At 35.6% G+C, this 14,726-nt stretch overlaps 1 long non-coding RNA gene across 1 annotated transcript; it reads left to right on the forward strand.

Moving 5' to 3' along the window:
* The first annotated feature begins 3,380 nt into the window (after positions 1–3,380).
* Positions 3,381–3,805, forward strand: LOC112718355 (uncharacterized). The gene is made up of 3 exons (XR_003160777.2): positions 3,381–3,442; positions 3,518–3,592; positions 3,666–3,805. It is a non-coding gene; the product is annotated as an uncharacterized lncRNA (long non-coding RNA).
* The last annotated feature ends 10,921 nt before the right edge of the window (positions 3,806–14,726 follow it).

The following is a 14,726-nucleotide window of genomic DNA, read 5'->3' on the forward strand; positions in this document are numbered from 1 at the left end:
TTTCCCAATAAATATTTTTAAATTTTAATAACTAATCGATTATTCATATTTATTATATTGTTATATACAATGTGCAATTATTGAAAAAATAACTTTAATAAATATCATATAATAATAAAAAATTATGTTATAATTAATAAAGATATTTGTTATTTTTTGGTAGGTGTTTAATAAAATTTATATTTATAATAATAATTATTGATAATTAAAAAATATAATTAATTTAAATATAAATAAATATAAAATTAAATAGTATAAAATAATTTAACTTTATTTTTTATTATATATTAATTGAATAGCATATTTATTACAAAAAAACATCACAACCTAGTGGTAAAATGAACACTCTGTACTTTAGAGACCAAAGTTTGAATTATACTAGTTGAAAATTTGGAATTTTCTTTGCGAATCTAGATTTTTAAAAGATATAAATGCTTTTTTAAAAGTATTTAAAGTGAAACTTTTAAAAGTCATTTTATATTTATCAAAATTAAAAAATTTAATATAATTTTATAAATAAATTAAATTTTAAATTTAACTCTTATATTTATGTTTATTATAATATTTTAAAATTTTAAAATTTATTTTATGGTTAAATTTATTTTTAATTTGATTTTCTCAACAAAGATATTATAATTTTTAAAAAATATATTTTAAAAATTAACTTTTATAAAAAAAATTCAAAAACTAAAACACTTTATCAAACTAAATCATACTTTTCTTTCATATATTTTTTTAAAGTAAAATATTATTTTGGTTAAGATTTTTTTTAATTAAAATCATTCTCATTTTTTAAAAAATATTTGCGAGTAATTGAGTTTGTTTCTATTGGCGTTTTTTTTTCGGGCCTGCTACACAAACAAGCCTACAAGCATACAAGTTGGCCCAGCCCAAACAGAAATCACGCGCATGAAGAGAGATAACATGGCGCGTCAAAATCACGCGCTCAACATTCGAACGGTTACGTATGGCAGACTCTTCCACTTCTTCCACTTCTTCCATTTCTCAAGGCGCTTTCAAAACAACGAAACCCTCCCATTTTCGAGCGAAAATCAAGGTTCAAAATATAGAAATCGTAGTTCGAAAACTGCATCAAAACACCATCAAACTCTCTGTGAAGAATCTGAAGAAAAAACAAACCAACAATACTCAACGTAAGTCCATTAAAATACTGTATATTTTACTTTTCTTCTACGTCATTCTTCTAGGGTTTATTATTACTCTTGCTTCTTTGTTACACTGTTCTAAGTTATACGTCGTTCTTCTAAGTTCTACGTCGTTCTACGTTGTTATTCTAAGTTCTCCTGCTATTTTTGTTGATTTTTGGGGGTTTATTCCATAGATTCGGGGGTGTAAACTGCTTAACCTTGTAATGTGGCTTGATATTGAAGCATGGTTGAGTGATATCTGACTGATATCTATATGGATGTATCTGAATAATATCTATGGGTGTATCTCACTGTAATTAATGGGTGTATCTTGTTGATATCTTTGGGTGTATTTGACTCATCTATATGGGTGTATCTTACTGTTATCAATGGGTGTATCTTGTTGATATCTTTGGGTGTATCTGAATCATATATATGGGTGTATCTTACTGTTATCAATGGGTGTATCTTATTGTTATTAATGGGTGTATCTGAGTCATATTTATATGGGTGTATATTACTGATATCTTTGGGTGTATTTTTAGTTTCAGAGAAAATGGCAACAAGAAACCAAACTAAAGACCTTAAATGTGCCACACATCTCCTGAATGATAAGTTCAGAAACATGACTGAGGAGAAGAAGGCGATTGTGAGGGATCTTGGATTCGGTGGGTTGATGCACATCCCACCACTGAGGGTGGATCACCAACTCTTAAGGGAGCTGGCAAACAACTTCAAACTTGGGGAGAACAGACTGAAGATAGGATATGGTTCTTTCCAAATAACCCCAAAAAAATAGGTGATGCGCTTGGCATCAATGCAACAGGTAATTAGCTCAAAATTATAGGTGTATATTAAGTTGTTGCTTGGGTGTATATTAACCTGATGGTTGGGTGTATTTGAACCGACTTGGATGCTTTCTTGTCTTCCTTTTTGTAGGAGATCTATTTCCTGAGAAAGTTGACTATAAGAAACTTTCTGATGATGACAAAATAATTTATAGAAGATTCCAGGGTAAGACCCTCAAAAGTCTTACCGATGAAATGATGGAAATCGGCGTTGGCAACAAAGAGGAACGCCTGATGTTCAAGAGGATATTCATCCTCTACATACAGATGGCGTTCCTTTTGCCAACGACGATAAACAAAATATCGCCCGTGCACCTGGCCCCAATTTTTAAGATGGACGGCATATCGGAAAGAAACTGGGGGGGCATGTTTTGACCTTCATGGTCAAGGGCATCACAGACTATCAAGAGAAGAAGAAGAAGGCAATCAATGGCTGCCTCTTCGCCCTGATGATAATCTACTTTCATCTTTCAAAAAACAAAGGCAAGAACAGGGCTGAAAGACCACAAAAGCCATGGATTGCCAACTGGACTAAGGAGCAGTTGGTGGAAAGAATGAATGCAGAAAGAGAGGAAATTTTGGTGAGTAATCATAATAAGTTGGTGTATTTTATTTACCCGAATGGTGCTAACTAAAATATCTCATGTTTCAGGGGATTGTGAAGATGGCAGAGACAAGAGAAAAAATGAGAAAAAAAGAAAAAAAAGAAAAAAAACAAGAAATAAAAAAAACAAAAAAAAGGAAGGCGAGCCCAACATCGTCTTCGGAGACAGAAACTACTGACAGTGACACTTCTACCTCTGAGTCTGAGGCTCAAGAAGACTCAGAGGATTCGAGAAGAAAACACCCCGGGAAAAAGGGGAAAAAGTAAGTACCATACTTGGGTGTAATTTCTTTTTCGGTTTGGGTGTATTTTATTTGTCCACGTTGGGTGTATGTATCTTATTAAGCAGGGTGTGTTTCGTTTGCTGCGTTGGGTGTATATTATATATTTAGTTGGGTGTATCTCGTGAATCCATTTGGGTGTATTTTTAGTATGTTCTAAATGACAATTGTTTGCCTTCCAGAATGGACTCAAGAAAAAGAAAGCAGAGGCAAGACGAGTCAGATTCTGATACAGAATCTGAATCTGAACCAAGTGATGAGTAATGTCCTGAAATTAATACTCCTTTCTTTTGGCTTCGTTATAAAGATTTCGTGTATTAACTGAAGTGTCTATTATTCACTTATAGGAGCGAAGAATCATCGCCTGCGGAGAAGGAGAAGAAAAAGAAAGAAACAAAAACAACTCCAAAAAAGTAAGCAATTCTTTGGATAAAATTCTGTGATAAAATTAATTTTTTATTTTTGATTGGTACTGTTTTTTTTTCCACCCAGAACACAACAAAAAAAGAAAAAAGTTGTTGTGGAGGATTCACCTCCTGAAGAAGATCAATACTTTGACGGGTACAGTACCTCGTAAGCTATACTACGGTCTATCATCGTAATTATTTTTGTTAACGTCTTATTTTATGAATGTAGTGAGAGATATGAAATATCAAGTGACGAACTCGATGAATGGCTAAGGGAAAACGTTGATAAATCTGCTGCAGAGGGGTATGTCTTGCTGGGCTGTGTATTTGAGATTTTGGTGTCTTTTGTTTGCTAATAATTGTATCTTGTTTCGCAGGGAGAACCAAGCTGACCTGCGATCGACAGAAGGTCGCTATGTGTCCTCTGAAACGTAAGAAGCTTTATTATTTAATAAAATCTTGTTATCATGATTTGGATGTATTCTGTGAAACAATTTGGGTGTATTTTGTGGATCAAGTTGGGTGTATCTTGTTTACTAAGTTGGATGTATATTTTGTTTGAATAACATGAAATCTGTTTAGACTACCGGCTGTGAACTTGGGAAGTGATGATCCTTCCTCTCAAGGACGCACAGAACAGAGTAGTGTAAACCAGCCGTCTCAGAGCATGTAATTTCTCTTTCAAATATCCGTTACTTTTGTTCTTCTAATAACTTCTACTTCTAATTCTGTATATATTTTTTTTAGAAAAAAAAGCCCTTTATTATTTTATTCAAGAAAAAAAAGGCAGCAAAAAAAAGCAAAAACTGCAAGTATGTAAGTTCTCAAAAAACAAAGCCCGTCTTCTTTTTGAATTGTTCGGGTGTATTTTTTGATCTTCTTTGGGTGTATTTTAGGTTGACTCCGACTGATTCGAATATGATGGTTGTTAGGGAACAAACGCCGTCGGAAGCGCTTGCAATGTGAGTTTTCCAAGAATATTTCAACCTTATAACTTTATTATTTTCAAATACGTTGTTAACCTTTCATTTTTATTCTTGTTTAGAGTCCCGATCCAGTTTTTTGTGCCGGCATCCCAACAAACAACCACTGACGCAGATTTCGAACCAACCCCTATGCTACAGATTGAAGGGGCTAGAGAAACGTAAGAAAATAGTATTGGGTGTATATTTATTTAGGGTTTGGGTGTATATTTGCTAACAGTTTGGGTGTATATTCTTCCTGATTAATTTTGTGTAACTGTGCAGCACTCCTGAAACCCCCAAACAACTTCAAGAAACAACACCCAAGCTTCCCCCAGCTCCAACAAAAATGTAAGTTCATTAGACTAAAATCAATCTTTGCTTATCATCCGTATATTCTTATTCTTACTCTTATTCTTATACATAATGACGCAGTCATCCAGACGCAGAGGACGCTGCTGCCCTGTTGATGATGGCAAGGACAGCAAGCTATATTCCTAAAACAGATCCGGGGATGCCATCATTCAGCCTCGGATTGATAGATTCAAGCCAGGAGGGGGCGTCAACGCAGGAGACAGAAAGGGAAAAATCTCCAGAAACTGCAACTATGCTAGAACAATTAGACAGTTTGGTCCAAAAATTAGCAAGCAGTGCGGCAAAGGGAAAAGACGAAAGTCCACAAATTCAGAGGGAGACTGGGGGAGAAAGTTCTGCAAAGTTGGAAACTCCTGGGGGAATAAATCAAATTCCGGATGATATGAAACAAAAGTGCTACATCTGGGGGACGAGACTGAAGGAAGATGCAAAAGGCGATACTGACGAGTATGAGGAGATATGCACTCTGATTGGCCAAGGAGAATACATTTTGATGAGAACGCACCTTGCATCCCTCCAGGCAAAAAGTGATATAGAATCTCAGGTAATTTTAGACTAACATTAATGTTTTTACACCAAAGTCAACTGCAATGTTTATTAATTTAAAATTGATTTCTAGATTGTATCTGCCATCTGCCTCATCCTAAACCAGAAAAATGAAAAGAGGTTTCAGGAACAAATATACTGTCTCCCCCCCCCCCGATATTGTGGTAAGTGTTACTTCTACGAACTTTGGGTGTATTTTATGCATTGATTTGGGTGTATTTTTTAGCTTAGATTGGGTGTAAGTTGTGTATTTTCATGTTTTCATTTCTTGTATTGCAATTCTTGCAGAGCATGGCGCTTTCGGATCACTCAAGGGGGGAATTCATATCCCCGAAAACGAAAAAAGAATTCAGGGTGGAAGCCTACCCGAGCTTCATTCACTTCATAGATAGAAAAAAATTAAGTTCGCATCCATATGTAAGTTTTTGTTTCGTAAATTTGTTAGTACGCTTATTTACTTATATGCCAAATAAAATAACAGACTGTTGAAATGTGGCAATCCTTCATATTTTTGCTCCTGTTTGCCACTTGGGACATTGGTGGTTATGGCTGATAAATACAAGAAAGTGGAAATGTCAAATACTTGACCCGCTACACAAAAAAGCTCCAAGCGATGAGAGAAAGGACATTAATAAATTCACTGTAAGTTGCCTCTGTCTTCTTTACTTTAATAGATAGGTCTATTTTGAAGGTTGAGTTGGGTGTATATTCCATATTCAGTTGGGTGTATCTTGTCCATTCATTCGGGTGTATTACTGATTTGTTTTGGTATTTAAGGGATATGTATTTTCAAGATTGATAACATATGCCGGCGGGAAACCTCTCGAGAAAGGCGAGAAGGAGAAGGAAATTAAAGCATCATATGTTAAAATTTCAGGCCAAAAAACAAGGTATAGATTCGTGACTCTGAACCTTAAACTTTCCTAAATGAGATTTGTAATTTATTTTCTTCGTTTTCAGCTATGACTGCGCTATCTATGTAATGAAGTGGCTTGAGTTAATTGAGCCGGAAAACATTAAAAAGGGGAAGTATGAATGGGATAATTGGACACAGGTAACTGTCTTTAGAACTATATAACTCTGTATTACTTTACTGAATTAATATTTCTGTTTAAACATAACATACTTTTTAATTGTAGGAGGAGGTGGACCACTATAGAGTGGAGTATGCTTCCCGGATACTATTCAGTGAGATGAATAAACAGAGAGATCGGGCAATTAGAGAGAGTAGTGCTATAAGGCTGTCGAAGCCATCCTCTGTATTATTGAGTCCGTTTTGTCAGATTAATTCTGCTGATATAGAAACTGGGTAATCCAACTGCTGGGTAGTTTGTAAATTGAACAAATGATGTAAATATTTGCCATTTATCAACAACTTCTATTCGATGTATATTTTTTCCGATAGTTAAAATATCTGTGATGGTAAACTGCCTATGATGTATTCAAAAGCTGTATTACAGGTGGTAAAATATGAAGAAAAAATAAAGGCATATATAAACGTAAATTATAAACTGTTACACCCAATGCAAGTCTAATAATACACCCGAGGTTGAATAAAATATACACCCAACTGTCTGTGCTGTATTGAAAATGAATGAATTACATGTACTAAAATATGAAGAAAAACATCAACTGAAATATACGCCCATAACCTGTGAATTTTTACAGCTTTTGTTCTATATGTATCTATATATGTGTCTATATGTAAATTGTCAATTAACAAAAATACACCCAAAAGAAACAGAGCTTTTACACCCATACTCCCCATAACTATACACCCAAAGAGTTATCCCCTGCTGCTGGTACCCTGAACTGATAATTTATAACTTGTCCCTGATATTGGCTGCAATTTGAATGCGCTGCTGATGCAGCATCAAACAGGTTTATCTGAATATAACACTCCCGCATTAGCTAAACTATTAACTAGAAAAATAAACTCAATCGCCACAAATTTAAAGAACATTACATTTACCTCGCTTAAAACTTTCGTCTTCTTCTTCTTTGTGACATTTGCAATCTGTTTCTCGAGCTTTGAACCTAGCCTGTTTTTTGGACGTCCTCTTGTTCGAATCCTTGGCGGGCTTTGAAGCTCGTTAACGGATTCCAAGTTGGCGTCTTCGTGGGATAAAGAAGATGTCCCCTTCCTTTTGGCTTTTAATGCTTCCATCTCGGCCATGACGTTATCGTACACACGGTGCAGAATTGCAGTCAGCTCCTCCGATTCGGAGGCAAATTCGCAAATATTTTGCGAACGAAAAACCAATTGGTCGAACCTCTTGCTTATTGGCTCCATTAGTGGCTCGTCGTGGCTGCTCTTGATGTGTGTGTGTTGCCTCTTTACCTTCTTGCTCCATCGTTCCAGTATGTATCTAGGGGACACTTGGCTTACTTGTTCGAAGCTTAACACGCTTAGTGCGTGACGGCACAGTATCTCTCTCGACTCGAATAATAAGCATTGGCATTTTACCTCGGCTGCAACTGAGTCGTAGGTAACCGCGAACTTGTCGAATATTGAGCTGGAAACTTGTTCTCTGACTTCGTATACTGAATAGCCTAGAGCGGAATTCTTTAATCTGGTGATGCAATTTGCCTTTCCTCTGAATTGGGCTTGGACTTCCCTAAACTTTGCGTGAGTGTACGCATCTTGAAACTGAGCTTCGATGGAGGATTTGGTTGCACACGGTATGACCGTATGAAAATCTGCAGCATCTGATTCTCTCTTTGCTTGCTCCCTGCTTCCGAGGCAATTATCGTACTGTTTGACGAACTGAATGAGCGAGCTGTTCCGGGTGATGTACTTGTTAAAAAATGAATGCATGCTCTCGCTCCTTTGTGTGCTTCTCATCCCTGCCCAGAAGTGGTGGTCCAGATAGATAGGAACCCATATGTGACGGTCTTCATACAGATCTGCATAATACACCCAAACACACACTGTAAAATACACCCGAGAGATCGTACAATTTACACCTCTGCTGCAGATTTTAAAAACACATTACCTGAAAGCCACTTGTTGTCCGCAAGACCAAAATTCACCAGAAAATCGTTCCAATTCCTATCGAATGAGTCTTTGCTATGAGAGTTCCAAACAACATGGCTCATTTGTTGTTCGATATCGGCATGTCCCTTGTACCCGTTTAATTTGCTTGGAATCTTCTTCATGATGTGCCAAATACACCAGCGGCGAACTGTTGTTGGCATACAGGCCTCTAAAGCCCTTTTCATTGATGCGCACTGATCGGTGAGAAACCCTTTCGAAGCGTTTCCTCCCATGCAACGAAGCCAGCATTGAAATAACCATTTGAATGATTCAATTTCTTCGTTCTTCATCAAAGAGCATCCGAGAAGTGTTGACTGACCGTGGTGATTCACCCCGACAAAAGAACCACAGACCAAATTATACCTGAAACAAATTACCATGGTCCAGAATGCAAAATCATTAGGTACACCCTAACAAGTGCTTCGAATACACCCAATGACACAGCCAATATACACCTCTGCTGCGGATTCGTAAAAATAAATTAATTTAGCATCATAAACAGGGACAGTTTGTTACCTGTTTGTATTGTAGGTGGTGTCGAATGAAATGATGTCTCCGAAATACTCAAAGGCGGCTCTGCTTCTTGCGTCGGCCCAAAAAGCCAGCTTAATCGATTGATCCTCCTCGAGTTCGAGCTCAAAAAAGAAATTCGGATTCTTCTCTTTCATTCTTAAGAAATATTTCCCGAATTCCTTTGCATCTTCTTGTTCGGAAACATTCCGCACTTCCCTGGTAATGTAATTCCTCACGTCCTTTTCGATAAAATTTAACTCGCGGTGACCCCCGGCAGCCGCAACAAATGATTGGTAGGTTTTGCTTGGTCTGATACCGGCCTCCTCGTTATTCTCTATCGTACGATGAATGGACATGCTTAGTTCCCTGTGCTGTTTGAGCATCTCTGCTTTGCTTGGACAGCAGGGGTGTGAATGATCCAGCACAACCTTTGAAATGATCCAAGAACCGACATCCTTCAATGTGTGTATATAAATTCTTGCAGGACAGTTTAAACCGGCTGTCGGATTGGTCTTCTCGATTGGAGATATTTTAGATTTCCATTTTCCCTCTCTGCTACATGTAATCAGTTGATTCTTAATCTCATTTCCCTTCCTATTTGTGCACCGAACTCTTGTAGAGAAACCTGCAGCCTTGGCGTAGTTCCTGTAAAATTTTCCGGCATCTTCAAGGGTGGTAAAGGTCATTCCGACCTTCGGAACAAGCTCGTCATCAACAACCGAGAGAGGCTGCACAATACACCGTGTCAGAACTGTGAATACACCCATATATATGATATAAATACACCCAATCATGTCTAATATGATACACTCGAACCGAAACAACTCAACTACAGAATGACCTTTAAAGCCATAAACTGTCAATACACAGGCTGCAGAATACACCATGTCAAAAACTAAAAACACACCCAATCATGTCTGATAAAATACACCTGAACAACAACAACTCAATTAAAAATAACAAAAAACCAGTAAAGTGTATATACACCCACACTTATAGCTAAAATACACCCAAAGAAGAATTGATCTACACCAGAGCGTCTGCTATAAATTCCAGGTAATTAAACAATGTTCAGCAATTTTTAAACTACACAATGCTATACAAATTACTGTAAATCAAACCTCAGGAACTTCGTTAGATTCAAATTCATAATCCACATCGCCTGGATTCAGCACACAATCTGAGCTTGAAGGATCCATTATCTTCAAAACGAGTTCAAACTTTGATTTCAGAAAACAACAAATCAAAAGAGAAAACGAAGCTCGAGTTGCAGAGAGAGAAAAAGATAACGTAAACGAAGAACATACCAGTGAGAAAAGAAGAGGAAAAGATCGATGGAGAAGAATGAGGGAAGACGCGCGAGAAGAAGAACAACCAAATCTCAAAATAACGAAAACGAATACGGAAACAAATATTTTAAATTTGGAAGTTAGATATACGCGGGATATTATATAGCGCGTGTAATCAACGTACGTGGAGGAGCGCGTATTTTAAATTTATTGTTTAATAAACTTGTAAAGCATACAAGCCCTAATGGCTTGTATGCAGAGATTTTCCGTAAAAAAAATAATGAAACAGTTGATAACGAGTATTGTAATAAAAAGGAAAAATATTAAAATATAAAATAATATATAAAAAATAAAGACAATATTTATAAAAAAAAATATTATACGTGAATAGAAATTAAACACTTATAAAATTGAGATGAATAAAAAAAATTTCCATTAAAAAAACCGTCTTGTGCTCTTTGAGAGGTATATTAAAAACTATTTTAGAAAAAAATGTAGAATGAACAAATTATATACTCTAGAATAAAATCAACTTACACAATAAATATGGAATATACTTCTATTACTATCAATGTTAATAAATGACGAATTTAAAAGGATAACAAAATATTATTAATGTCAATTAAATTATATTGATCCATTAGTCTTCAAGGTAATTATCCTATTAATATTCATCCAATTAAATTCGCAACAAATTAATATTTAATCTACTGAATTAGGAGATATTGTAAAAAATTCAAAAAATTTAAATATTCCTTTATCATTCTCACGCCTTAGGAAATCCCATCTACCCCATTCCTCTAGCCAATTTTTTAATTTTTATCCATCTAAATCACTTAAACAATTTGACAAGAGATATTCTTTATCTTATGTCATCTCTGCAGTATTATGTACACATGTCGCTTAGAATGTGACTAAAAACAATCTGTAAAATCTATACAGATTTAAATATGTACCTTATAATTTATCTTATTATAATATTTTTAAATTTAAAAATTATTTATCAAACACAATTATTATTATTTATATTTGTTAAAAATTATTTTTAATTTGATCTATTAAATATAGATACGGTAAGTTTTAAAAAATTACATTTTAAAAGTTAATTTTTATAAATTATTTTAAAGGCAATTTACCTAAATAAATAGAATGACAAAATTCTTTACCTAAATGTACAAAACTGATTGTTGTTACGTGCATGTGCAAAAACGTACTCTATGTAATCCGTGGCAACTCACCACGGTTTACGAAACGTACATAAACCGTGGCAGGTCACAACGGTTTAGGTGCAAAAAATATTGAGTGTAAACCGTAGTAAATCACCACGGTTTACGAAGGATGGATGGCATGCATAAACCGTGGTAAGTCACCACGGTTTATGAAGAAAGTGACTTACACATAAAACCTGGTAACCCACCGCGGTTGATGTGTGTGTAGCTATATAAGTAATATTGTCTAAATTTTTGTTAACAAGGTAATTATTTAATATAGATTTTTTGATAGTACTACTATATACATTTTTTCACAAAAATCCTGTAGGTAAATATTTTGTTAGTACACTTTGTATCATGTTACATTAAAAATAATAAAAAAAATTAATAATAAGGTATTAAACATATATATAGGATAACATGTTACCAAAAATAGTATAAAGGATATAACAATATAATATAAGCTATAGCATGATCACAAAAAAATAATATGGGCATGAGTAATGGCAGAAAAATACAAAATCAAGAGTACAGAACTAAGAAAAATCCTAAAATGTAAATCTCCATCTGTAAAGTAAAAATAAAAAAATAAAATAATAATCTCAATCCGAGACCATATAAAAAAAAATAGTATATAGTAATACATAGCAATATATATGGCATATATTGTACTATTAGTAATTATAATGAACAATAGTTATAATAAGCACCAAAGAATTATGATCTATAACTTGAGCCTGAACTTGCAGCTACTGCTCTTGATTCTAATGGAGTTATTAGCATTAAGATTATCCACAACAATCAGCACCTAACCCTGAAGGTGATCTTGAATAGCTTCAACTTTCCAAACTTAATTCTCACCGGTTGCTTGGCCTTCAACCGAAGAGGAACACTTCCACTTTGCTGCAGTTGTTGCTTGAATAGCCAATGGAGGGTGAGGATCGCTTGTACCGACTAAATGGCGTCGCTCACGTGGCAGGATATATCGACGAAATGTGAGGCGTTTATTATGTGTAAGTTACTTATATAGCTACACACACATAAACCGCGGTGGGTTACCGGGTTTTATGTGTAAGCCACTTTCCTCATAAACCGTGGTGACTTACCACGGTTTATGCATGCCATCTATCCTTCGTAAATCGTGATGACTTACCACGGTTTATACTCAATATTTTTTGCCCCTAAACCGTTATGACCTGCCACGGTTTATGCACGTTTCGTAAACCGTGGTGGGTTGCCACGGATTACATAGAGTACGTTTTTGCACATGTACGTAACAACAATCAGTTTTGCACATTTAGGTAAAGGATTCTGCCATTCTATTTATTTAAGTAAATTGCCCTTATTTTAAATACTAAAAACTATATTTTATCAAACTAAGTTATGCTTTTCTTTCATATACTTTTTTTTAAGGTAAAATATCATTTTGGTTAAATTTTTTCTTAAAATTAAAAGCATTCTCATTTTTAAAAAATATTTGCAAGTAATTGAATTTGTTTAGTTATCCAGTTATTGGCATTGTTCTTTTTTTTTGTAGTTAAGTTGATTGTCTTACTCAGATTTATGTGGTTAATTCTCTATACTATCATAACTGTTATGAAGGTCTAATGATTCATTTGAATTAGATAATGTTATATTGTCACTGTCATGACTTGGGTCTCTTTACTATTGAGAAATAATCTTCTTAGAGTGTCATTAGCAATTGTTCTTGTTAAGAGCTTTTTAACGTAGGTTACTACAATTTTTTTTGAAAGTCAAAACAAACTCAATACATTCGCTGGAGCATACAAACAAATAATAGATTCGAAGTAATTCCTATGTTATCTCCGACATAGCCATCAACTAATTTTACACCATTCTTTGGAGCTATAAAATGAACCATCTTTTACGCTCATCTTTTTTCATAGGCATCGTCCTCCAACTCTCAAAATGTTCTCTTATGGACCCCAGGATGCACTAGACCCGACCCAAATGGGCGATCTATGCGCACCATACCTGCCAAGCAAACTCACACGTAACAAACAAGTGTTGGATAGTTTCAACTTCCTTGTTGCACATCATACAAACATTATCATTCTGAGCAATGATGCCAAATCTACTCAAGCGATCATTTGTATTAACTCGACCTACTAGTACAAACCAATTAAACAACTCAACTTTAGGGGGTACCAGTCCTTTCCAGATACCATTGGTGAACTTGTAGCTAAGGATGTCATCTGTCAGAGTCTGTTCCTGCAAAGCCTGCACAAATGAGTTAGTAGTATAAACGCCTTTTTTTTTGTCAAACTTTCACACCACTCTATCTTATACACTTGCTATCAATCTCACAGTGTGCAAGATATCAAGCATTTGATTCAAGCTGTCGATCTCCCATTGGCGGAGTTCTCTCCTCCATTGGAAGTTCTACACCCACTCTATTCCATCCCAAAACGCACAGTCTCCAATTACGAATCATTTGTTATTTGAAACTAAGAAAAGCTTCGAAAAGGAGTCTTTCAACTTCTCCGACTGTAGCCATGTATCCTTCCAAAATCTGGTTGATCTATCATCACCTACTTCCATAGCAAGTCCATCAATCATCTTCTGTCTAACAATTTGCTCTTTTATTTGTAGGTTACATATATCTTTTCATGGGCCCCCTTTTGCTGGTAAAGCTTGAGTAGACAGTAACTGACTAGGGTTCAGATTATTGCAGGAGCACGCAATTTTCTTCCACATTAGACAATCTTTCTTAGAAAATCTCCACCACCACTTGAACAATAAGGCGGTGTTATAAACCATCGCATCTCCCACACCTAGCCCTTCTAGTTTCTTCGGTGCCTGTATCATCTCCCACTTTACAAGAGCCAACCCAGGTCTTCCATCCTCCTTCCCCCAAAAGAACCTCCGCTGTAGTAAAATTAATTTTTTTGCCACTGCAGTTGGCATTTTATACAAGCTGAGATAAAAAATAGGTAGACTATTGATAACTGACTTGATGAGAACCAACTTTCCTGCTTTACTGAGAATCTTTGCTTTCCACAAACTAAGTTTCTCCTCCACCTTGTGCATTACCGGCTTCCATATTTTTACCAGTCTTGGGTTTGCTCCAAGATTAATACCCAGATACTTCACCGGTAGAGTTGCCACCCGGCACTCTGATAGTCCGCACATCCGATCCACCCACTCCTGACTGCAATTACCGGTATCAAGTTGGACTTTTCAAAATTAATACTCAATCCGGACATCACTTCAAAACACCGCAATAGTCTCTTGTAATTTCTCATTGTTTCTTCATCTGGTGGACAGAACAATATAGTGTCATCAGCAAATTGCAGGTGTGATAACTATATATTATCCCTACCGACTAAAACTGGAGCTATTCTCCTATTTCTAACCGCCTCTCCAATCATTCTATTCAACACATCTACAACAAGAACGAACAGAAACGGTGATAAAGGATCGCCTTGCCGTAGCCCCCTTTCCATCTTGAACGGTTTCGAAGATGACTCGTTAACCATTGTGG

The sequence above is a fragment of the Arachis hypogaea genome, chromosome 10 (genome assembly GCF_003086295.3).
Source record: "Arachis hypogaea cultivar Tifrunner chromosome 10, arahy.Tifrunner.gnm2.J5K5, whole genome shotgun sequence".
Lineage (NCBI taxonomy): Eukaryota > Viridiplantae > Streptophyta > Magnoliopsida > Fabales > Fabaceae > Arachis > Arachis hypogaea.